Source organism: Camelus ferus, chromosome 1 (genome assembly GCF_009834535.1).
Source record: "Camelus ferus isolate YT-003-E chromosome 1, BCGSAC_Cfer_1.0, whole genome shotgun sequence".
Taxonomy (NCBI): domain Eukaryota; kingdom Metazoa; phylum Chordata; class Mammalia; order Artiodactyla; family Camelidae; genus Camelus; species Camelus ferus.
In genome coordinates, this window is record NC_045696.1 from 120,889,658 (window position 1) to 120,912,374 (window position 22,717).

Here is a 22,717-nt window from a genome sequence, read left to right on the forward strand (position 1 = left end):
TGTGTGTTTGTGTGTGTGTGTGCGCCTGTGTATATATGTACATAAACATAAAATTGTGTGTATATGTGTATATACATAAGCATACAAGTGGATATTCGTATTTGTTTGTGTGTGTGTGTGTGTGTCTACCCACATACGTTCTTAACTTCACAGTTTTTCAGCTCAGCACTAGTTTCAGCAGCAAAGGTTGTACTCAGCTGCTAAAAGTTATCCTGGACTGATGGACAAAGTGGTCAGGGCTCAGTATTTCACACCCCTAGAGAGACACTGGAGCACCCTGTGGGGACTTCTACTTTATACTAATTCAGAAGGCGTTAATATGGCCCCGCATTGAAAAGCCCCTGCTGGGAGGCCCTAAGCACCCTGCCTCTGCCACGTGGGGTGATTGTGGGTGTCCCCTCCACAGCTGCCACTGGCTCATCTATGCCATTAGCCAGACTCACTCCAGGATTCCTCAGAAACTGTGTGCCTTCCTGAATAATTTATTACCTGGTAGTCAATTATTCATAACTCATTATTACAACTGAAATAAAACCTGAAGGTGGAATCATTCCACCCCTCATGAATATCCAGCAGATCATCAGGAAGCTGCAGTCGAGTTGAAGCCCTTGTGGTCCCCACTGCCTGTTTGTTCCTCTGAGGGATTCCAAAGAGAACAGCCTTCTGAAATGGAATCAGAGTCAATGAAAGCAGTAACAAATGACTCCCCACTGGTCATGCTGCACTGGTTCATCTCTTCACGCTGTGTGTCTTTTTAATTCTGGCCTTATTTACACCTAGAAATAATATTTCATCTTGAGAGAATTTAGGAGACATTTATGGCACTGTTGGTGTATTAAACCACTGTTAGGAGGTAAATAAGGATACAAAACTTGTCTTAGAAAATCTTTTCTGGTCCATGAGTTTCAAATAAAAAAATCTTTCCTGCGACAAAATGTGTCAGATACCTATAGTACATTTAGTCACACTATGTTTGCTTGTTCCATCAGAGTTTTATCTGATTTCTATTTTATTTACTCATTAGATCAGATCTTTTCATATAAAGAAATGCCATGTATTTTTCACATATATTATATGAAAAACATTTTAGTAAAAGTATTGTAAAAGCATAACCAAAAGAAGCCTAATTATTTTTTCTATTGTAGAAATACAATAGGAAATTGTTTTGGCTTAAGCTAAACTAGTTAATTCTTAAAAAGTAATCACCAAGCTTTGAAAATATGTTGAAGATAGTTGGAGAGTTTGAAATTCCAGTTACTTTGGACTGTGAAGCAGAGGTTTGCCTTTGGGGTTTGGCTGCCCATGGACACCCTGCATTGAAGAGTGGGAAGGGTCTGTGATGCTCCACCTTCTGGGTGCCATCCCAGTGTGGTGGCACTTCCTGTTGTTCAGTTCCAAAAGTGAGTGAGTCCTGACTTTGAGCATAGGAGTTCTAAGACGCTGCGTTAACCTTGCCCCCGTTAAAACCCTGTCCTGTAGATAAACACCCAGACTGCTGAGCAAGCATTTTTAAGTAGAGTTTCCAGATTTTTTTGTGTTGACATTGGTTCTCCAAATGGAATAAGGCTAAATGTTTAAGCAAGATTTAAATGGCCTGAACCTCAATAGAAATATAAGCAAAAATAAACAAATGGGACTGAATTGAACTTACACACTTTTGCACAGCAAAGGAAACCATAAACAAAACAAAAAGACGACCTAGGAGAAAATATTTGCAAATGGATGCGACTGACAAAGGCTTAATTTCCAGAGTATGTAAATAGCTTATACAACTTAATAACAACAACAAAAAAAACAACCCAGTCCAAAAATGGTCAGAAGACCTAAACAATCAATTCTCAAATGAAGACATACAAATGGCCAATAGGCACATGAAAAAAATGCTCAATATCACTAATTATCAGAGAAATGAAAATCAAACCTACAATGAAGTATCACCTTATACCAGTCAAAATGGCTATCATTAAAAAGTCCACAAATAATAAATGCTGGAGAGGGTGTGGAGAAAAAGGAACCCTCCTACATTTTTGGTGAGAATGTAGTTTGGTGCAGCCACTATAGAAAACAGTATAGAGATTCCTTAAAAAACTAAAAATAGACTTACCATATGATCCAGCAATCCCACTCCTGGGCATATATCCAGAGGGAACTCTAATTTGAAAAGATACATGCACCCCAGTGTTCACAGCAGCACTATTTACAATAGCCAGGACATGGAAGCAACCTAAGTGTCCATCGACAGATGACTGGGTAAAGAAGCTGTGTTATATTTATACAATGGAATACTACTTAGCCATAAAAAAGAATGAAATAATGCCATTTGCAGCAACATGGATGGACCTGGAGATCTTCATTCTATGTGATATAAACCAAAAAGAAAGAAAAATACCGTAAGATAACATTCATTTGTGGAATCAAAAAAAAAAAAAAAAAAGAAGACACAAATGAACTTGTTTACCAAACAGAAACAGACTCATAGACAGAAAACAAACTTACAGTTACCAGGTGGAGAAAGGAGTGGGGAGGGATAAATTGAGAGTTTGATATCATATTTTTTAGATTGAAGTATAGCTAGTGTACAATATTTTATGTTACAGTTATACAGTGTAGTGATTCACAATTTTTAAAGATTATATTCCATTTATAGTTATTATAAAATATTGGCTATATTCCTCATGTTTTACAGTACATCCTTGTAGCTTATTTTATACCTGATCGTTTGTACCTCTTGATCCTTCACCTCCATCTTGCCCCTCCCCTTTCCCTCTCCCCACTAGTAACCACTACATCTGTGAGTCTGTTTCTTTTCTGTTACAGTTACTAGTTTGTTTTATTTTTTAAGATTCCACATGTAAGTGATATCTTACAATATTTGTCTTTGTCTGACTTATTTCACTTAGCATAATGCCCTCCAAGTCCATTTATGCTGAACACCAGAAACTAATACAATATTTTAAATCAACTGTACTTCAATTAAAAAGGAAAAAAGCAAACAACCCATTTAAAATATGGGTGGAAGAACTGAACAAGCATTTTTCCAAAACAGGAAATGCAGATTGTCAACAGGAACATGAAAAGTTGCTCAACATCACTAACATCAGGGGAATGCAAATCAAAATCACAATGAGATACCATCTCACATCTGTCAGAATGGCCATTACCAAAACAACACAAATATCAAATATTGACAAGGATGTGGAGAAAGGGGAAACCCTTGTATACTGCTGGTCGGAATGTATACCAGCATAGCCACCATAGAAAACAATATGGAAGTTTCTCAAAAATCTAGATATATAACTACTATATGGTCCAGGAATTCCACTCCTGGGCATATACCTGAGAAAAACAAGAACATTAATTCAAAAAGATACATACATCTTGCTGTTAACAGCAGCAGTAGTTATAATTGCCAAGACATGGAAGCATCCCAAGTGCATGTCAACAGATGAATGGATAAAGAAAATGTAGCCTGTATACACAAAATGGAATACAACTCACCCATGAAAAGGATATTTTGCCATTTGTGGCCCTTCACTTTTTTTTTTTTTTTTGAGCTTCAAAAACCAGAATCTTACAACTGCCGTAAACATTTCCATGGCATCAAAAACAACAAAATACCTAGAAATAAACTTAACCAAGCAGGTTACCTATACTCTGAAAACTGTATAACATTGATGAAGGAAATTGAAAATGATACAAATAAATGGAAAGATATCTTGTGCTCTTGGATTGGAAGAATCAACACTATCAAAATAGCCACACTACCCAAAGCAGTCTACAGATCCAGTGCAATCCCTGTGAAAACACCCACAACATTTTTCACAGAACTAAAAGAAACAATTTCAAAATTTATATGGAACCATAAAAGACCCTGAATTACCACAGCAATTTTTTGTAGGTTTTTTTTTTTTTCCTTTTTTTGTCCTTTTCTTGTGGTTTGATGACTGGAGAAGGTCCTTTAACATTTCTTGTAAAGCTGGTTTGGTGGTGCTGAAACCTTTTAGCTTTTGTTTATCTGTGAAGCTTTTGATTTCTCCATCAAATCTGAATAACAGCCTTGCTGGAAAGAGTATTCTTGGTTGTAAATTTTTCTCTTTCATCACTTTAAATATATCATGCCACTTCCTTCTGGCTTGGAGAGTTTTTGCTGAAAAATCAGCTGATAACCTTATGGGAGTTCCGTTGCATGTTATCTGTTGCTTTTCTCTTGCTGATTTTAATATTCTATCCTTATCCTTAATTTTTGTCAATTTGGTTACTGTGTGCCTTGGTGTGTTCCTCTTTGGGTTGATCCTGTGTGGAACTCTTTGCATTTCCTGGACTTGGGTGACTATTTCCTTTCCCAAGTTAGGGAGGTTTTCAATTATTATCTCTTCAAAAAATTTTCTCAAATCCTGTTTTTCTCTCCTCCTTCTGGACCTCCTATAATGCAAACATTCATGCGCTTCATGTTGTCCCAGAGTTTTCTTGAACTATCCTCATTTCTTTTCATTCTTTTTTCTTTTTTCTGTTCTGCAGTAGTGATTTCTACTAATCTGTCTTCTAGCTCATTAATCCATTCTTCTGCCTCATTGAGTCTATTCTTGGTTCCTTCTAGTGTGTTACTCATTTCAGTGATTTTATTCTTCAACTCTGGGTATTCTTTATATTTTCCAACTCTTTACTAAAAACTTCACTCTATGCATCTATACTCCTCTTGAGTTCTCTGAACATCTTCACCATCATTACTTTAAACTCTTTCTCAGATAAATTGCCTGTCTCCTCATCACTTATTTCTTCTTCCGGGATTTTATCTTGTGCCTTGGCCTGGAACATATTCCTTTGCTGCCTCATATTGTCTGTCTTTCTATTTGTATTTTTAAGTAAGTCAGTTACATTTCTCAACCTTGGAGGAGTGGCCTCCTGTGGTAGACGTCCTGTGTGTCCCAGCAGTACACTCCTCTCTTGTCCCCCAAGGGCCAGGGTCCAGCTGGTCCCAGTGTAGAGTCTGGCCTGTGTTTGTGGATTGTTGTTTTCTTATTTCTGGTATCTGCTCCTGGTGGATGAGGCTGGACCAGAGGCTTATGCAGGTTTTCTGGCAGGAGGAGCCGGTGCCTACCCACTGCTGGATGAAGCTTAGTCCTGGACTTCTTGTGGGTGGGGCTGTGTCTAGAGGCCTTTGTGACTTAGGAAGTCTGCTGATGGGTGGGCCTGTGTTCCCACCCTGTATGTTGTCTGGCTTGAGGCTTCCCTACAGTTTGTTTGGTGGGGCTAGGTCTTGATGCTAATGATCCGATCAAGATGTCAGCCTCCATGAAAGCTCATGTAGATGAACAGTCCTGAAATGTCTGCCACCAGCTATTATGTTCCCTGGGTGAGCCGCAGCTGTACCCTACGTCCTTGGGAGACCTTCCAAAATCCAGCAGGCAGGTCTGGCCCAGGTTCCTATGAAATCATTGCCTCTGCCTTTGGACCTGGTGCATGTAAGTTTGTGTACACTTCCCAAGAGAATGGAGTCTCTGTTTCCCCCAGTCCTGTGGGGCTCCTGGAATTAAGCCCCACTGGCCTTTGAAACCAGGTGTCCTCAGGTCTCCTCCTCCTCCCAGTGCTGGAACCCTGGGCTGGGGAGCCTGATGTGGGGCTCAGAACTCTCACTCCCATGGGAGGGCCTCTGTGACTTAATGTTCTTTAGCTGACTGGTTCTTTTTCTTACCCAGGAGGTATGGGGCCCAATTATATCAAGAGCATACCCCTCCTACCGTCCTGCTGTGGTTCCCTCTTGATGTTTCCAGTTGAAGAAGATAGTTTTTGCTAGGTTCCAGTCTTTTTTTTTTTTTTTTTTTTTAATGCTTTTTTAGCAGTCAGTTGTGGTTTTGTTGTACTCGCGAGGAGAGGCGAGCTCATTGTCCTACTACTCTGCCATCTTGACCGGAAAAGTCTATAGATTCTTATTTTGCCCCCTTCTGGTAAAAAATAGTCTATAACACATTTCTATTTCATGCTTTTTTCACATGCCAAAAATACCTGGATCTTTCCATGTAGTATATAGAGAATGTCCCCATTCTTTGTTTCAGTAGCTACGTAGTATATCCCATTGTATGGCTATAGTATGATTTATCTACTTTCCTACTGATGTACATTTTGGTTGTTTTTAATCTTTTGTTATTAAAACATTGATGTAGTACATAGCCCTTAACATTTTTCCTTTCACAAACCTGTCACTATTTCCTGCATGAATTTTTTTTAATTAAAAATTTTTTTAATTAAAAAAATTAGCTTTTTAATTACTTTATTATTAAGATAAGGTTTCCTTTGGCTTTTAAAAAAGAGCCGTAAGGATATATAATATCAATACATACCATAAAATTTACATACTATAAAATCAAGCCATTTTAAGTGTACAATTCAGTGAGTTTTAGTAAATGTATTGTTGTGCGACCATCACCACAATCTAATTTTAGAACACATCTCTTGTCCTAAAAAAAAAAAAACTCTTTTCTATTTACAATCATTCTCCATTCCTACCCCCTGCTCTAAACAACCATTATCTACTTTTTGTCTCTATATATTTGCCATTTGGGGAGACTCAGAGATGTGTTCTGCACTTGTCAGTCCCATTCCAGGCTCTGAGTTTATCCATCTCTGCTCTTAGGGGTGTTTTTCTGAAAAGTTTGAGAAGCACTGCCACAAACTTGTTATTGAGGCCTGGTGGTGGGATGATTTTTCACTTTTTGAAATAACTTGGCTCTGAAGTGACAGTGACAACAATGTTGCCTTGCATCCTGTGTTTCTTGGAGGTGATATACAAAACTGTAAATCTGGTGGCGAGTTATTTATAAGCAAAGATCATGTTGTAAAATTGTCTAGTTTGCTGGTAGGCAGGCTTCAATACAATGAAACATTTACAGCTATGATTTTTTGGGGACAGGCTCAGTACCCTCTGATCTTAAGCCCTAGAGTACCTGAAAGTGTTAAGAGATGTTTTGTATAAAAAGGAGTTCTGTGATTAAACGAGTTTGGGAAACACTAGGTTCTGTAAAGTTTAACCAATTTGTTGGCTAAGGAACTCTTCAGAGCATGAAATCTGCTGGGACAAATAGTCACTCTTCAGGAGATTTTCCCAAATGTGTTCAACCACTGAACTCCCTTTTTTTCCCAGGCCACTCATATTAGTACTAGTGTCCTGAGGGGCCCAGCTTGGGAAGTACTACCCATGTTGGACCCTGTGGCACCACGTAGAAATGACTGCATATAATCACTTCTGCATAGAATCATAGCATATGTGACATTTAAATTTACAAGAGATTGAGTAAAAGGAATGAGTCACCATTGTAAAACTGACCGTTATGACCAGCAGGTGGTGGTAATGTAACATGCAGACCAACACAGAAGTCTCTCTACTGGCAGAATTAATTCAGGACCCATAATGTCGTCTTCATTTAGTTACAGTCTACGAATATTTTAATTTCACTGGTTAAATGAATAAAAGGCCAAAAATAGGTCATTAACATACTTCTAACGTCTTCCTAGGAAAAGCACAAGTCAGCTGAGAAATAAGATTGGGAAAATCTTTTTATCTTCACAGACCATTTGAACTGGCCTGAATAGGTTTGTTTTTTCTTGCCACCCGTGTATCAGATGGGCTTTCCCTAGTTTAGGCATACACAGAGCCGTATGCATGCTCTGTCTCGAAAGAAAAAAAAACCATATGTTTAACCAGACTTCACCCTTCACATCTGTGAGAATGGCAAAGCGCTGCTTTCTTCAGCAGGCAGCTCACCGGTGGCTGCCGAGAAGATGAAGCCGCTGCGGCCACTGCCCTCCGGGGACTGACACTGGGCTGAAAGTAGGGGTGCCAGCGCAGTCGCTCAGAGTCAACAGGGCCTGTGGGGTGAGAGGATCAGGGTCTCAGAGAGGTGGGAAGAGAGCTGGGCCACTTCTACTTTTCCGAGGTCCGTTAGATATGACGCTGTAAAACAGGGCAACAAAAAATGGGATATGCTTTAAATTTAACCACAAAAAATATGTAACATGCAAAAATGCGATGCCATGTGACTATACTGCATTTTACAGCTGGGGCAGCCCAGAAATGGGAAGTATGTTTAAAATTGTGAGGGGACGTCTTTCAGAGCTGTCAGTGTGTCTCTCTGACATGGGGTGTCATCAGGCTGGGAGCTCTGGTTGAGAGTCAGCACTTGAAGCCCTTCAGGAATCTGCAGCCCTGAGCCAAGGCCATTTTGGCCACTTTGGTGAGAGTCGCTGATGCAGAACATAAACCCAGAGAAGCTGCAGGGGAGAGACTTTTCCAGTGCTGCCCACCTGACCCACTTGGGGTGTGTTGTTGCTGAGGATGGCCAGGGGGGGTGGTGGTTTATAACTTCAGTTGATGGGTGTGTGCTGGAACCAGCTTGAAAAGACCCTTCGTAGGTGCAGTTGAGCAGCCTTTCCACCCTGTCCCTCCTTCTGGTTCCAAGGCTGAACTTTTTTGGCCTCTCTTTCCAGACATAGCTGGACAGGGCTGATGTCCTCATAAACTGGTCAGACAATATCTCCCCTAGTGATAGGAGGGCCCTGATGCCTCACGGTTCCAGGTGAGGAGGGGATCACTCTCTTGATTTGAGGGTCTCTCCACATCCTGAAGGAAAAAATAAAGAGACCCAGTTTATATCAGCCAAGTGCTTCATGCCACAGGGTCATTCAGTCGTTAGCAAGGGGGAGGTGGCATTTACAGTAAGTAACCCACAGTGCAAGTGTGTAGGTTGCTCACAGAGTCTGGCACTGTTCTAGGTCTGGGATTCAGCCAGGTCTGTTCTCAGGGAGGGGACATGCTGGTGGAACTGAGGAGAGAGAGACAATTAATAAATCAAGTTATATAATACACTGAGATGTGCTCCAGTGCTGTGGGCAGACTAAAATGAGGAAGAGGGTGGGGAGTGCTAGCTAGGTATGTACCTAGCTGGTAAGCGCTAGTCGATAGCTCATGTTGTGTTTGGTATTTATTTTTTAATGGAGGTACTGGGGATTGAACGCAGGACCTCGTGCATGCTACCCAGGCGCTCTACCCCTGAGCTCTACCATCCCACCTGTGTTTGGTATTAAAATGGTAATAGTGACTCAGACAGTGACGCCCAAGATAAAAGATAACAGAGGAGATACAACATTTTTGCATCTGTCTATGTTTCTAAGTCTGGTCAGTAGTGTGAGAGACCACATATACTGTGTATGACTCAGTTCCTTTTTCTGGAGAGTTGGATACATTTTATGGGGAGGCAGGCTGACTGTGGCGGAGGGGAAATGGCCCTAGAGTTTTCCTTTGAAGGGCTTTACCCTCGTTTCACCGCCTTGCGGTTCAGGAGAGACTACAGAATCTCTGGCTGGTTCGCACTGTCTCTGCCTTGTGTATCCTTCCCGCTCTGCTGAAGCAGTTTCACCCTGGATGAATGGGGGCTGCGGGTCTGGGTTGGGGGAGCTCTTGAAGGAGCTAGCAGTGCCATCCCTGCCCTTGGAGCCGGGCTCCCGGGTATGTTAGGAATTAGCGGTTTCCCAGGGACGTCCAGCTTCACGCAGCACCTGAAAGGACTTCGTTCCTCCGGCAGCCTGTTTCTTCCGATGGAGGCCCCCAGGAAAACCCTCCGCTGGGGCCCGAGAGCCTCCAGACACGGTTAATGGTTTCTCTTGGGGAGCACGTGGGTCTAGTGCTCAGTGACTGCTGTTTGTCATTCGTAAGTCACCGGGAGAGGTGGGTGCGTCCCTCCTTGAGGACAGGCTGCAGTGTTGGCAGCTCTGTGAGCGAAGTGGTGCTGGTCGGGAAGCGGGCCGGCGTGCGCTGTCCGTGGTGCTGACGGGAGCAAAGAGCAGCGGGTCGCCCTACGCCCAGACGTGCAGCTGCGCACTGAGGCCTGTCTCTGCCCTGCAGAAGGGGAGCCAAGGGGTCAAAGCGGACACCCTCCACAGGTGGGCACCTCCTTCTGCCCTTGGCCCCCAGCTTCAGGGATCAGGGCTATTTAGACATTGAAGAATCCCTTCCTCAGGCTGAGGGCTGAAAGCTGCTGGTGTACTATCTGGATGTTGCTTATACTGTGCTTTATATAAATGAGACACACTGACTCATCTCCGTCTCTAAATGTCTCAAGTCTCTGTCACAGTTCCCTTGAATAACTTACACCACAATATCGACAGGAAGGAGATGGAAACCACTCCTCCTCTAGATCCTAAGACAGGCCTACCTGTCAGCTCCTGGTCCTCAAAGAAGTGTCTGTCTGGGTGACAGAATTTGTCCCTGTTACTGTCATTGAGGAGAGGTGATTGGCCCAAATCTGGAGTGTGCCAGAGGATCAAGAATAAATGTAAGATTTCTTGTGTCTTACCTGAGGATTTGACCCATTACATTTTGAAAACAAAGTCTGTAGTTGGTTAAGGATTATGTGTATTTGATTTTCTTTTGTCTTAACTTTCTGTGAATATAAAATAGATAGGAGTTGATCCTAAAAATCCCAGAAATTTGTCTTTTTATTCTGTTTTCCATTAATAATAGTGTAACTTTTTCTTTTGGAAAAAAAAAAATGAAGTGCTTCGGCAGTATCAGTTCACTTGATTTTTCAGTAGTTCTCTGAAGATGCTTCAAGTAAAAAGGTTTTTTAAAAAAAATTCCAGGTAAACAACAAGGTATTACTGATCTCTGCTTCAGGAGAACCCTTAACGCTGAAAATGAGATTTCAGATTATTTTAAGGAGAAGCATTTTTCTTGGTTCTCATGAATACAGACTTTAGCTCATAGAAACTACTATGAACTGCTTCAGTTTTATTTTAGGGTACTTTTTCTGGGGCTGGAGATTGGAATACAACAGGAAATTTCATTATATACATTAATTTTGCTTTTTTACATACATTCTTAAAGAGGGTAAAACTATTCTATCTTAATTTCCCTGACATAAGTTAGAATTTTAGAAGTGTAACCCACAAGAAATAAAACCTGATATTGAAATGTAATAAAAACTCCATCAGAGAATCTCGGCGTTCATTCTTGACATTCTGTCAGTGTGCATTTGATTCTTCATGTAGTCCCTTCAAGGATGAACCAAATTAATATATCTGTCCACAGGGTGTTAGGGATATGTGTTTAATAGCACTTGTATCAAAGTGTGCACATAACTGATTCCCATTTGGCCTTTTTTACTGACTCTAGAGAGTTAATTTTTAAGTGACCCACTAGTGGTAGGTAGCATTGCTCTAAGTGCCTGATTTGCAGCAGCAGATAGAGGTGTTTCAGTTCCTGTAAATGTTCCTAAGGCCTCCTGACTTCCTCATCTGGCCTCACAGCCCTTCCACATTAAGAACATTCACAGCAGTGACAGACACATAGGGAATCAACAGATTTGAGCCCTGCCTTCCTTTGTCAAATGTGTAAAAGCAAAATTGATCCGGTGAGACCAAGAATGAGGTTGGTTAGTTTAGCAGGAGTCCATTATAAAGAGCTTTTATGCTTGAATAATTCAGATGGGACTGGTTACAAACTTTGTGGAGCCCATACAAAATAAGAATGCAGATCCCCTTGTTAAAACATTATTAAGAATTTTAAGCCAGTGATAACAGAGCATTGAACCAAGTGTAGGGCCCTTCTAACCATTGGGCCTCGTGTGCCTGCACAGGCCATGTGCCCACAAAGCCTGCCCTGAGCCCAGGGTGGCAGAAGATTGCTGTGGGGGAGGGGCAAACAGACCTGTGGCATGGCTCAGTAGCATTCAAAATAGTTGGGCTACTTTGATTCCGAGAGTTTGGAAATAATTAGCAAGGGTGAAGTCATCTTGTTTGAACAGATGCTTATAACCTCACATGAAATCTTAGACATAAAGGCCTGGGAGGTTGTGTGTGATGAGAGGAAATGTGCTTTGTCTTGTCCTTGTTAACTGGCTTTCACTGCTGTCCGCACTGAGGCAGTGTATCCCACCTTCTGATGATAAACTGCAGCAACATGTATCTGGTACAGTGTTCTCTGGGGTGAAGGATGGTAGACTGAATGGAGGTGGTGTTTCACATTCACTCCATCTGCTTTCCTGATTTCCCCCTTTAGGGTCACTGGCTCAGTGACCCTAAAGCCTCCCTTCTGGCTGTGATCCTTCCCCTGTTGTGCAGTCGCATGTTTCCAGGGTCTACAGGACATCTCCACTTGAATATCTAGGCAATGAAACTTAGCAAATCAAATAGAAAGTATCCTTTTTTCTGGTGGTTGTCACTCCTGATTCTGAAGACTGGTAAATAGTGTCATGTGTACTGCCTTCTCTGCCCGCCACGTCCAGACATCTGCCAATTCTTCCTCAAGAATCCTCCCAATCTACCTTGATTCTCTTATCCCCTTCCTTTGTAATTTTACATCTGTAGATGCTTCCTGGCTGTGGAAAGTGGTTACTCCACTCTTTCCTCAAGCTCAAGGCTAACCTTCCCCCCCCCTCCACCAAATACTACTTTTTAAATGTCACTCTCTTGCTAAAGCTCTTATAGCTTTTGAGTCCCTCCTGTCATGAAACTTAAATTCACCTTCAAGGCACTCTGTCAACTGGACCCTCTCTCTCTCTCTCTGTCTCTCTGTCTCTCTGTCTCTCTCTCTCTGTCTCTCTCTGTCTCTCTCTCTGAACTGGATTAATCATTATTTCCCCACCTGACCAGTCTCCCTCCTTTCCCCACGCCCTAGGAGAGCGGGTGCAAAGGCATTTTAGCCTTTAGCCTGGGAGGTTCTCTGGTTCAGACTGCAAGGTGCTAGCATGTCTTTTTGGTGACCAGATTGCCCAGGGCTGATGGCGGGCTGCCAGGTATATTCCCTGTTACACAGTGACATACAGATTACCCCACAGCACCAGGGACAGTGCTGCACACGTGCTCCTTCACCTCCATCTGTGCCCCTCAGTCATGGGACCCTTGTCATTGTTGCCTAGTGATTTTTGTGCATCACAGCTCTCCACCTGAAGTCTTAGCTCCTAAAAGATATGAATTTGGCCTTTGAGGGGTTTTTTTACATGCCCTGTGTCCCCAGTGCCCATCAAGTTCATTCATTCTGAACTCTGCAGCCTGATGCCCTGGACCTGGAACTGAATTCCAACGACATCAAGAGTCCAGGGCCCAGGAAGGCCACTGTGGTGGTTGGGGCAGTGGCAGCAAGATGGAGTGTCCGGGGCAGCAGTGTCCGAGGCCTGGGACAGTGATATGCGCAGGGAGGTTGTCCCCACTCGGGGCCTCCTGAAGTTCCTGTGACTCTGAGCCCCACCCATTGAATTTGTAATAAATTCCTTTATGGCTTCACTCAGCCAAGTCTTATTTCGTTGCTTGGAACCAAGAAGCCTGACAGACAACAGAAAGAAGAGTACACGTGTATTCTGGTCTTTAGAGGAAGAAAGCTTGAGCAGGTCTGGTGGAATCTTGTTTTCCCCTTTTCAGAGAAAAGCAAGAAGTAGAAACAACATCCAGGGGCGGAAAAACAAATTCTTCAGTAGAGACTTAAGCCATTTTAGGTGTAGCCAATACCAGGGTATGTTATCATAAGGCAGGATATTTAAAGATTCATGGAATCTACCAGGTACAGAAATAGCACACTGTCCTGCAAGGACCACATGCTGTTCTACATATCACCCAGTGCGGGACTCCCTTCTGCAACTTTCAAGGCCAGACTCAATCGATACCACGTAATGAGGTGACATCCTCCTGTGACTCTTGTCCACTGGTCCCACTTCTGCAGCTAGAACTGCGTAGATCTCATATTTACCTCGAATATATCACAGCTCTTCAGATGTTTGCAGAATCTTCAGTTCAATTAACGTAGTAGTTCTCAAACTTCAGTTCATGGGAGAAACCTCCAGGAACTTGTTTACATGTAGATTCCTAGACCTGAAAATGGGAAGTTTGATCCAGTAGGTCTTGGCTGGGATCTAAGAGCCCTGGGTGAGTCTGCTACAGGTGGTTCATGACTTCTGTTTATTGAGTCCCTACTGTATGCCCAGTCTGGATCAGGGGCTAGAGAGTAAAAACAAATAGGAATATACATTTTTTCCAAAGAAGATACACAAGTGGCCAATAAGCACATGAGAAAAAGTTCATCATTAGCCATCAATGATCCGCAAATCAAAACCACAACAAGAGGGAGGGTATAACTGAGTGGAAGATCATGTGCTTAGCGTGCATGAGGTCCTGGATTCAATCCCAGTATCGCCATTAAATAAATTAAATAAATAAACCTAATTACCTCCCCTAGCAAAAAAAACCCCAAAACAAACAAAACCACAATGAGAGATCACTTCAGACCCACTAGGATGGACAGAATAAAAAAGATAAGGGTCAGTGAGGATGTAGAGAAATTGGAACCCTCACGCATTGCTGATGGAAATGTAAAATTGTTCGACCCCTTTGTAAAAAAATCTACCTTTTCCTCAGAATGTTAAACATAGAATAACCATATGACCCAGCAACTCCATTCCTAAGTCTTTACCTAAAAGAAAACTTGTACACAAGTGTTTATAGAAACATTGTTCATAATAGCCAAGAAGTGGAAACAATCCAAATGTTCATCAGCTAACAAGTGGATAAACAAAATGTGGTACAGCCATACAATGGAAAATTGTTCTGTTGTAAAAAGGAATCAGATACTGATACAATATGAATCAACCTGGAAAACATTACACTAAGTGAAAGAAGCCAATCATAAAATACTGCATAGAGTATGATTCTATTTACATGAAATATCCAAAACAGGCAAACCCATAGACAGAAATCACAAGTTCATGGTGGCCAGGAGCCACAGGATTGTACACTTTATAAGAGCGACTCTTATGGCACATGAATTGTGTCTCAATAAAGCTGTTATAATATAAAAATAAAAACCGAATTGGACATGGATCTTGCCTTCAAAGAGCTTATGGAAAGTCAGGCCAACAGGGATGTAAACAGGCACTTTCAATCCCTTGCAGGGTAGGCGAGGTGGAGGTGCACTTCACCTGTCTTTACAAAGTGAAGAAGAAAGTGTAGGAGCTACCTCTTGCAAGATAATATGAGTCTGGCGGAGAAGGGTAAAGAGAGGGTGTCCCAGGCCAGTGAAAGAGCATGAAACCCTGGCCTGTATGGGGACTGTATGACAGTCACCACGTCCCTTCTCAGTCTCAGCTCTCAATATGACCACTGTTTTATCCACTGCATGAAGGTGACATCATAATGAAGTGGACAGAGCTTTGCCTTTAAGTAAGACTATCATGCATCCATATCTCAACCTCTCCACTTACTTTGGACAATTATCCAGACTCTCGGTCTCAGCTTTATCATCTGTAAAGTAGGGGAAATAAGGGATTTCCGGTGGAGTAGTAGGACCAGGAGCTCACGTCTCCTCCCGACTACAGTGAAACCACAATTGAATGCCAAACAACCATTGGAAAAAAGACTGGAACCTAGCAAAAAAGATCTTCTGCAACTGGAAACATAGAGAGGGAACCACAACAGGATGGTAGGAGAGATATGCTTGCGATGTAATTAGGCCCCATACCTCTCAGATGGGTGACCCACAAGCTGAAGAATAGTTAAGTCACAAAGGCCCTCCCACAGGAGTGAGAGCTCTAAGCCACACATCAGGCTCCCCAGCCTGGGTTCCAGCATCGGGAGGAGGAGGAGACCCCAGGACATATGGTTTTGAAGGCCAGTGGGGCTTGGCCCAGGAGCCCCATGGACTGGGGGAAACAGAGACTCCATTCTCTTGGGAAGTGTACACGGAAGCTCACGTGTGCTAGGTCCAAGGACATAGGCAGTGATTTCATGGAACCTGGGCCAAACCTGCCTGCTGGATTTGGAGTGTCTCCTGGGGACATGGGAGATGGCTGCAGCTCACCCAGGGGACATAAAAGCTGGTGGTGGACATTCCAAGCGTGTTCATCTACATGAGCTTTCCTGGAGGCTGACATCTTGATCAGGATCATTAGCACCAAGACCTAGCCCCACCAAACAAACTGTAGGGAAGCCTCAAGCCAGACAACATACAGGGTGGGAACACAGGCCCACCCATCAGCAGACTTCCTAAGTCACAAAGGCCTCTAGACACAGCCCCACCCACAAGAAGTCCAGGACTAAGCTTCATCCAGCAGTGGGTAGGCACCGGCTCCTCCTGCCAGAAAACCTGCATAAGCCTCTGGTCCAGCCTCATCCACCAGGAGCAGATACCAGAAATAAGAAAACAACAATCCACAAACACAGGCCAGACTCTACACTGGGACCAGCTGGACCCTGGCCCTTGGGGGACAAGAGAGGAGTGTACTGCTGGGACACACAGGACGTCTACCACAGGAGGCCACTCCTCCAAGGTTGAGAAATGTAACTGACTTACTTAAAAATACAAATAGAAAGACAGACAATATGAGGCAGCAAAGGAATATGTTCCAGGCCAAGGCACAAGATAAAATCCCGGAAGAAGAAATAAGTGATGAGGAGACAGGCAATTTATCTGAGAAAGAGTTTAAAGTAATGATGGTGAAGATGTTCAGAGAACTCAAGAGGAGTATAGATGCATAGAGTGAAGTTTTTAGCAAAGAGTTGGAAAATACAAAGAATACCCAGAGTTGAAGAATAAAATCACTGAAATGAGTAACACACTAGAAGGAACCAAGAATAGACTCAATGAGGCAGAAGAATGGATCAATGAGCTAGAAGACAGATTGGTAGAAATCACTACTGCGGAACTGAAAAAAAAGAATGAAAAGAAATGAGGATAGTTTAAGAGAACTCTGGGATGACATGAAGTGCATTAATATTCATATTATAGGGTCCCCAGAAAGAGAAGAGAGAGAGAAAGGACCTGAGAAAATTTTTGGAGAGAGAATCACTGAAAACTTCCCCAACTCGGGAAAGGAAACAGTCACCCAAGTCCAGGAAGCACAGAGAATATCACACAGAGTTAACCCAAAGAAGAACACACCAAGGCACATAGTCATCAAATTGACAACAATTAAGGATAAAGAGAGAATATTAAAATCAGCAAGAGAAAAGCAACAAATAACATGCAAGGGAGCTCCCATAAGATTATCAGCTGATTTTTCAACAGAAACTCTCCAGGCCAGAAGGGAGTGGCAAGATATATTTAAAGTGGTGAAAGGAGAAAAGTTACAACTAAGAATACTCTATCCAATAAGGGTCTCGTTCAGACTTGATGGAGAAATCAAAAGCTTCACAGATAAACAAAAGCTAAAAGATTTCAGCACCACCAAATCAGCTTTACAAGAAATGTTAAAGGACCTCTCTAGTCATCAAACCATAAGAAAAGAGAACAAAAAGAAGGAAGAGAAAAAAGGACCTACAAAAGATTGCTTTGGCTGTTCAAGGTCTTTGTGGTTCCTTATAAATTTTGGAATTGTTTGTTCTAGTTCTGTGAAGAATATCGTGAGTATTTTGATGAGGGTTACGTTGGATCTGTGGATCGCTTTGGGTAGTCTGGCCATTTTGATAGTGTTAATTTTTCCAGTCCAAGAGGGCAAGAAAACTTTCCATTTCTTTGTGCCACTTTGGTTTTCGGAGTATAGATAACCTCCTTGGTTAAGTTTATTTCTAGGTATTTTGTTGTTTTTGATGTATTGGAAATGTTTATGCTGGTTATAAAATTCTGGCTTTTGAAGTGAAAAAAAAGTGAATGATGGGCCGCAAATGGCAAAATATCCTTCTTTCTTATGGGTGAGTTGTATTCTTGTGTGTATGTGTGTGTGTGCGCTGCATCTTCATTATCTATTCAACTATTGATATGCACTTAGGATGCTTCCGTATCTTGGCAATTATAAATAATGTTGTTAATAGCAGGGTGTATGTATCTTTTTGAATTAATTCTTATTTTGTGGTTGGCTTTATTCCTTTGATAACCATGAAGTTTAAAAAGCTAAGGCTCTAAGTGTTCTTAGAAATAATGAACAGTACATATAGGTAAATTTAAAAATACATGTGAAGTAAAAAAAAAAAGATCTATCAAGCCATGAAAGGCATAAAAGACATATTACTGAATGAAAGAAACCAGTCTGAAAAGGCTACAAACTGTACGATTCCAACCAAATGACATTCTTGAAAAGACACAGCAACAGAAACAATAAAAAGATCGTGGTTTCCAGGGCTTTAGGGAGAGGGAGGAGGGAGGAATGAATAGATGGAGCACAAGGGATTTTTAGGGCAATGAAATTATTCTGTATGATACTATAGTGGTGGCTCCATGTCATTATGCATTTGTAAAAACCCATAGAATGTACAACATCAAGAGTGAACCCTAATGTAAACTATGGACTTTGGTTGATAATAATGTGCCCATGTTGGTTCATCGATAGTACCAAATATGCCACCCTGATGAGGGATGTTGAGGGCAGGGGAGTATATACGTGTGGGTGGGGAGGGTATGTGGGAACTCTCTGTATTTTCTGTTCAATTCTGCCGTGAACCTGAAACTGCTCTAAAAAAAATAAAGTCTATTTAAAAAAGTGGGGGAAATAATAACTACTCTAATAAGTTATAAGTACTAAACAAATGACACAGGAAGTATTCCTAGCACATTTTAATAAGTTATTGGCCAAAGTATATTAGCTCCGTCCCTCTCCATTCTCTGTTCCTTGGATAACCTGATTTTAAGAACCCTGAACATCTTGGTTGTCATTTTTTGGTGACAATATTCTTCTTGAAATGAGGTTCCCAGGCCTGAACACAAGGACCATTTGGAGCCGAATATATTGATGCTAATACCTTTCACATGGTTCACCATCAGGGTGGAGTCTCGGGAGCTCTTGGGGTGATCACATCACCTTGTGGTCTCCTGGTGAATTTGAGGGGCAACTCCTCCCTTCCCCGCAAACCGTCAGTGTCTGTAGTTGAGCCATGCTACTCTTCAGCTGGGATTTGCTCGTCTTGGATCTGAGGATTGGGTTTTTCCACCTGTAACTGTAGAACTTCAGGTTAGCCTTGCGTAATTTGACCTGGGTGGTTCCTGGCTCACATTTCAGCTCCTTCAACCACTTTGAAAAATTGACTCTGCTCGTATCTGTTGATTATTCTGCCTGGTTTTGCATCTTCCTCAGACTTGGCAAATACATCCTTTGGGCTCTTCATTTGAGTCATTAGTAAAATGTTGGTGAAGGTGTCGTTAGGGTTGGAACCAAGGGCATTACAAGAGGGAACAGCTGCAAAGCAGATTGAGACCCAAGACTCTAGCACGTTTGGTCTGCTTGCTCAGCAGCCACGAGTCCACATGGAGATTGCATCTCTCCGTGTTGAAAGGATGTCACAGGCCTCCTCTTGCTGACATCTGTTAACATGACTTCATCAGATGGGCTGGAATCATTATCTACCACAACTACATTGCTTCTCTCCGTTCTACCAATCAAGAAACCCTCTCACAAAAAGAGATTAGGTTAATTTAGTGTGGCCATTTCTCCTTAAGTCCACGTGAGCCCCTGCTGCCCTCTGCTTCCTGCACTAAACGCTCACAAGCCATCTGTTTAATCACCAGTTCTTCAGCTTTGCCAGTGACTAATGTTGGGCTCATTGCTCTACAATTGCCAAAAGATACTTTTCATGAAAATTGGAACAGAACTTTTGTAACAGAGCAGGACCATGTGGAGCCTTCCAGGGCCACCCCCTGCCTCCCTTGCCCTCTGCCTGTCTCTTGTCTGTAGAAAACCTTTAGCCAAAGAGTAAATTTAAACAGAGAAATGAGAAAATTCAGAAACAAAGGAGAACAGTAATTCAAGACAAAATAATAGTTAAGCCATTAAAGTCAAGGACTTTTAGTTCCTCCTCAAGGACTTCAGATGATATTCCGAGCCATAGCCTTTGAGCTGTCTTGTGGGTACTGAAACCCCCACCAGGTGGAAGAAGTTAACTACATGATGACCATGACAGAAGCCATGACAGAAGCTGCTGCAGTTCTGAGAACTGACCTCAAAGAAATGAGAACAAACTGACCCTGGCACTGAAGGTTAGCTGTGCTTCAAACAGTCAAGATGTTCTCCTTGGGGACACCTCCACTGCTTTGTGACTAAAGTGACAACTGGCTTATGTCCCAAAGGATGAGGGGATTGAAACCCCCTCTGGCAACAGCCAAGAGTTACTGTGACATAGCCATCAATAACAGTGACAGCAGTAATAGTAACTATCATCATCATCCAGTCCGAGAAGTTGGGAATTAAATTTGAAGCTCAACCATAGCGGTAATTTTTGGCCAGCACATTTGTGTTCTTCTTTTCCCTGCTCTTATTTCCACCTACTCTTGCTGGTCTCAGTTTTCTGTTTTATTATATAAGTTATGTCAAATCCCCTGTGGAATGAGGCTGAGTATAAATACATTAAAGTAATAAATTATGTAGCAAGGCATGCTCAGTGTCGGTGAGCAGCTGTACTCGATCACTCCTGGGGACAGAACAAGAGGTGACCAAGGCAAATCACAGTTTTTAGGATGTGGGCCAAAGTTGTCAGGGAGATTTTCCTCATGATGTTTTAAAACTGCTGTTTTGGGGTCCCATGGGTGTTGGCTGGGGGATGTTCTCAGGACAGCACGGAGGCAAGTCTCACAGCCTCTGCGGTCCAGCATCCTCAGCTGTGAAGTGAGGGAGCTGGACCAGCAGTGGTTCCCAGACCTTTGCTGTTCGAGAAGATCTCAGGCTTCCTGGGGTGGGAGGGGCACATGCCTCTCACTTGGGGTGCTCCTCAGAGCTGCTCCTCAGCCTCCGGGGGGCTCTGGGCTCTTTGACAGTTTCAGCCCCGGCAGCCCTCTGGACACCCCCCTGCTCCAGAGCGTGCTCTCAAAGTGTGCTCCCTGGGCTGGCAGTGCAGGGCCTCCCCCAGGACCCTGTTAGAAATATGTGGTCTCAGGCCCACCCTCGGCCGTCCTGGGGCGGGTCCCCCATGCTTTGTGTGCACAGCGCAGTCTGAGAGCTGCTCCCCCATCCGGTGTCCTCCTTCGGGGCTCTCTCATATATCACACTTTGTGAGTTTAACATGAGTTCTCATGTTTGCATTGTGTGAACATGAAAACACTTCGATTTATCTTCAAATAAATTCCAGAGTCTCTAGAAACCATGCTCAAGACTCTTATGCTGTGTCCTTGGCTCAGTGTTGTGACCTGAGGAGGTGGCCTTCTGGGCCGAGTTCCTGTGGACTCCCTGAGCAGGAGGGACAAGCGTGCCCCACCCTCGTGAGATGCAGCGAGGACCTTGTTTAGCCAGGCTTCTCTCCGCCTTCTGAGCCTGAAAAATGACCCGCGTGTCACCAGAGACAGGCCACGATGCTCCCCTGTCTCCTCCTCCCCCTCCACTGCCCACCGGGGCTTTTTCATGTGTTAAAATCAATGAGTAAACCCTGTCAATCAGGGAAACTGGATCCTTCCTGGTAGTAGATTCTAATTTGAGCTCTGTCAGTAGGTTAAGCCCTGGCTTTATGGTGCATAAAAACAGACATTTTTCAGTATAGGCACAACTGAGCCAAAATATAAAACCGTTACGGTCGCTCAAACGCCCTAAGGGAAGCCTCCTCATACAGAGCTTCATCTTCCTGCCTTTCCATCTCAGATTAAATACAGTGACAGACTGCTTTATGCTGTAGTGAAAGAGAGAGTTTTAGCTCAAACCATATGTTACAATTACTGTGATGATGAAATAGAGACTGAAATTCAGAAATACAAACTTTTTGCTATTTTAGCTGTCTTCATGTTGAGGCCAGGCTGCGCCTGCTACAAATGAGATCAGGAGACTTTATTTCATTAAAATTCTAGATTATTTTTTCATTTTATTTTTAGAGCATGAACTTTTTTCTTGCCTGGATCATAATTTAATTTTACTTTAAACAGGGTTTATCCTTTGTTGGCTTTACCTAGTCAAGGAAATGGAGCTAATCAGTTTTTGTTGCTTTTTAAAACTTGGTTTCTCAATGGGCACATGAAAAAACGCTCAATATCACTAATTATCAGAGAAATGCAAATCAAAACTATGATGAGGTATCACCTCACACCAGTCAGAATGGCCATCATTCAAAAGCCCACAAATGACAAATGCTGGAGAGGCTGTGGAGAAAAGGGAACCCTCCTACACTGCTGGTGGGAATGCAGTTTGGTGCAGCCATTGTGGAAAACAGTATGGAGATTCCTCAAAAGACTTAAAATAGACTTACCATATGACCCAGCAATCCCACTCCTGGGCATATATCCAGAAGGAACCCTAATTCAAAAAGACACCTGCACCCCAATATTCACAGCAGCACAATTTACAATAGCCAAGACATGGAAACAACCTAAATGTCCATTGACAGATGACTGGATAAAGAAATGGTGGTATATTTATACAATGGAATACTACTCACCTATAAAAATGACAACATAATGCCATTTGCAGCAACATGGATGTTCCTGGAGATTGTCATTCTGAGTGAAGTAAGCCAGAAAGAGAAGGAAAAATACCATATGATATCACTCACATATGCGGAATCTAAAAAAAAAAAGAAGACAAATGAATTTAAATATGGAACAGAAACAGACTCACAGACATAGAATACAAACTTGTGGTTACCAGTGGGGAGGGGAGAGGGAAGGGATAGACTGGGAGTTCAAGATTTACAGATACTGACAGGCATATATAGAATAGATAAACAAGTTTATACTATATAGCACAGGGAAATATATTCAAGTTCTTATAGTAGCTCACAATGAAAAAGAACATGAAAATGAATATATGTATATTCATGTATGACTGAAGCATTGTGCTGT

General features: G+C 42.5%; 1 protein-coding gene and 2 long non-coding RNA genes across 4 annotated transcripts in view; all 3 read left to right on the plus strand.

Annotated features, from left to right (window-relative positions):
- NEK11 (NIMA related kinase 11) overlaps positions 1–22,717 on the plus strand; it is a 203,285-nt gene that overhangs the window by 15,209 nt on the left and 165,359 nt on the right.
- LOC116666482 lies at positions 5,009–13,341 on the plus strand. Of its 2 annotated transcripts, XR_004323372.1 has the most exons (4): positions 5,009–5,235; positions 8,496–8,502; positions 12,668–12,675; positions 13,330–13,339. It is a non-coding gene; the product is annotated as an uncharacterized LOC116666482 (long non-coding RNA). The 2 variants fall into 2 exon arrangements; XR_004323370.1 differs by lacking the exon at positions 8,496–8,502 and having other exon boundaries at positions 5,009–5,239; positions 13,330–13,341.
- On the plus strand, positions 13,748–16,181 carry LOC116666484. Its single transcript, XR_004323373.1, has 3 exons — positions 13,748–13,758; positions 14,821–14,822; positions 15,940–16,181. It is a non-coding gene; the product is annotated as an uncharacterized LOC116666484 (long non-coding RNA).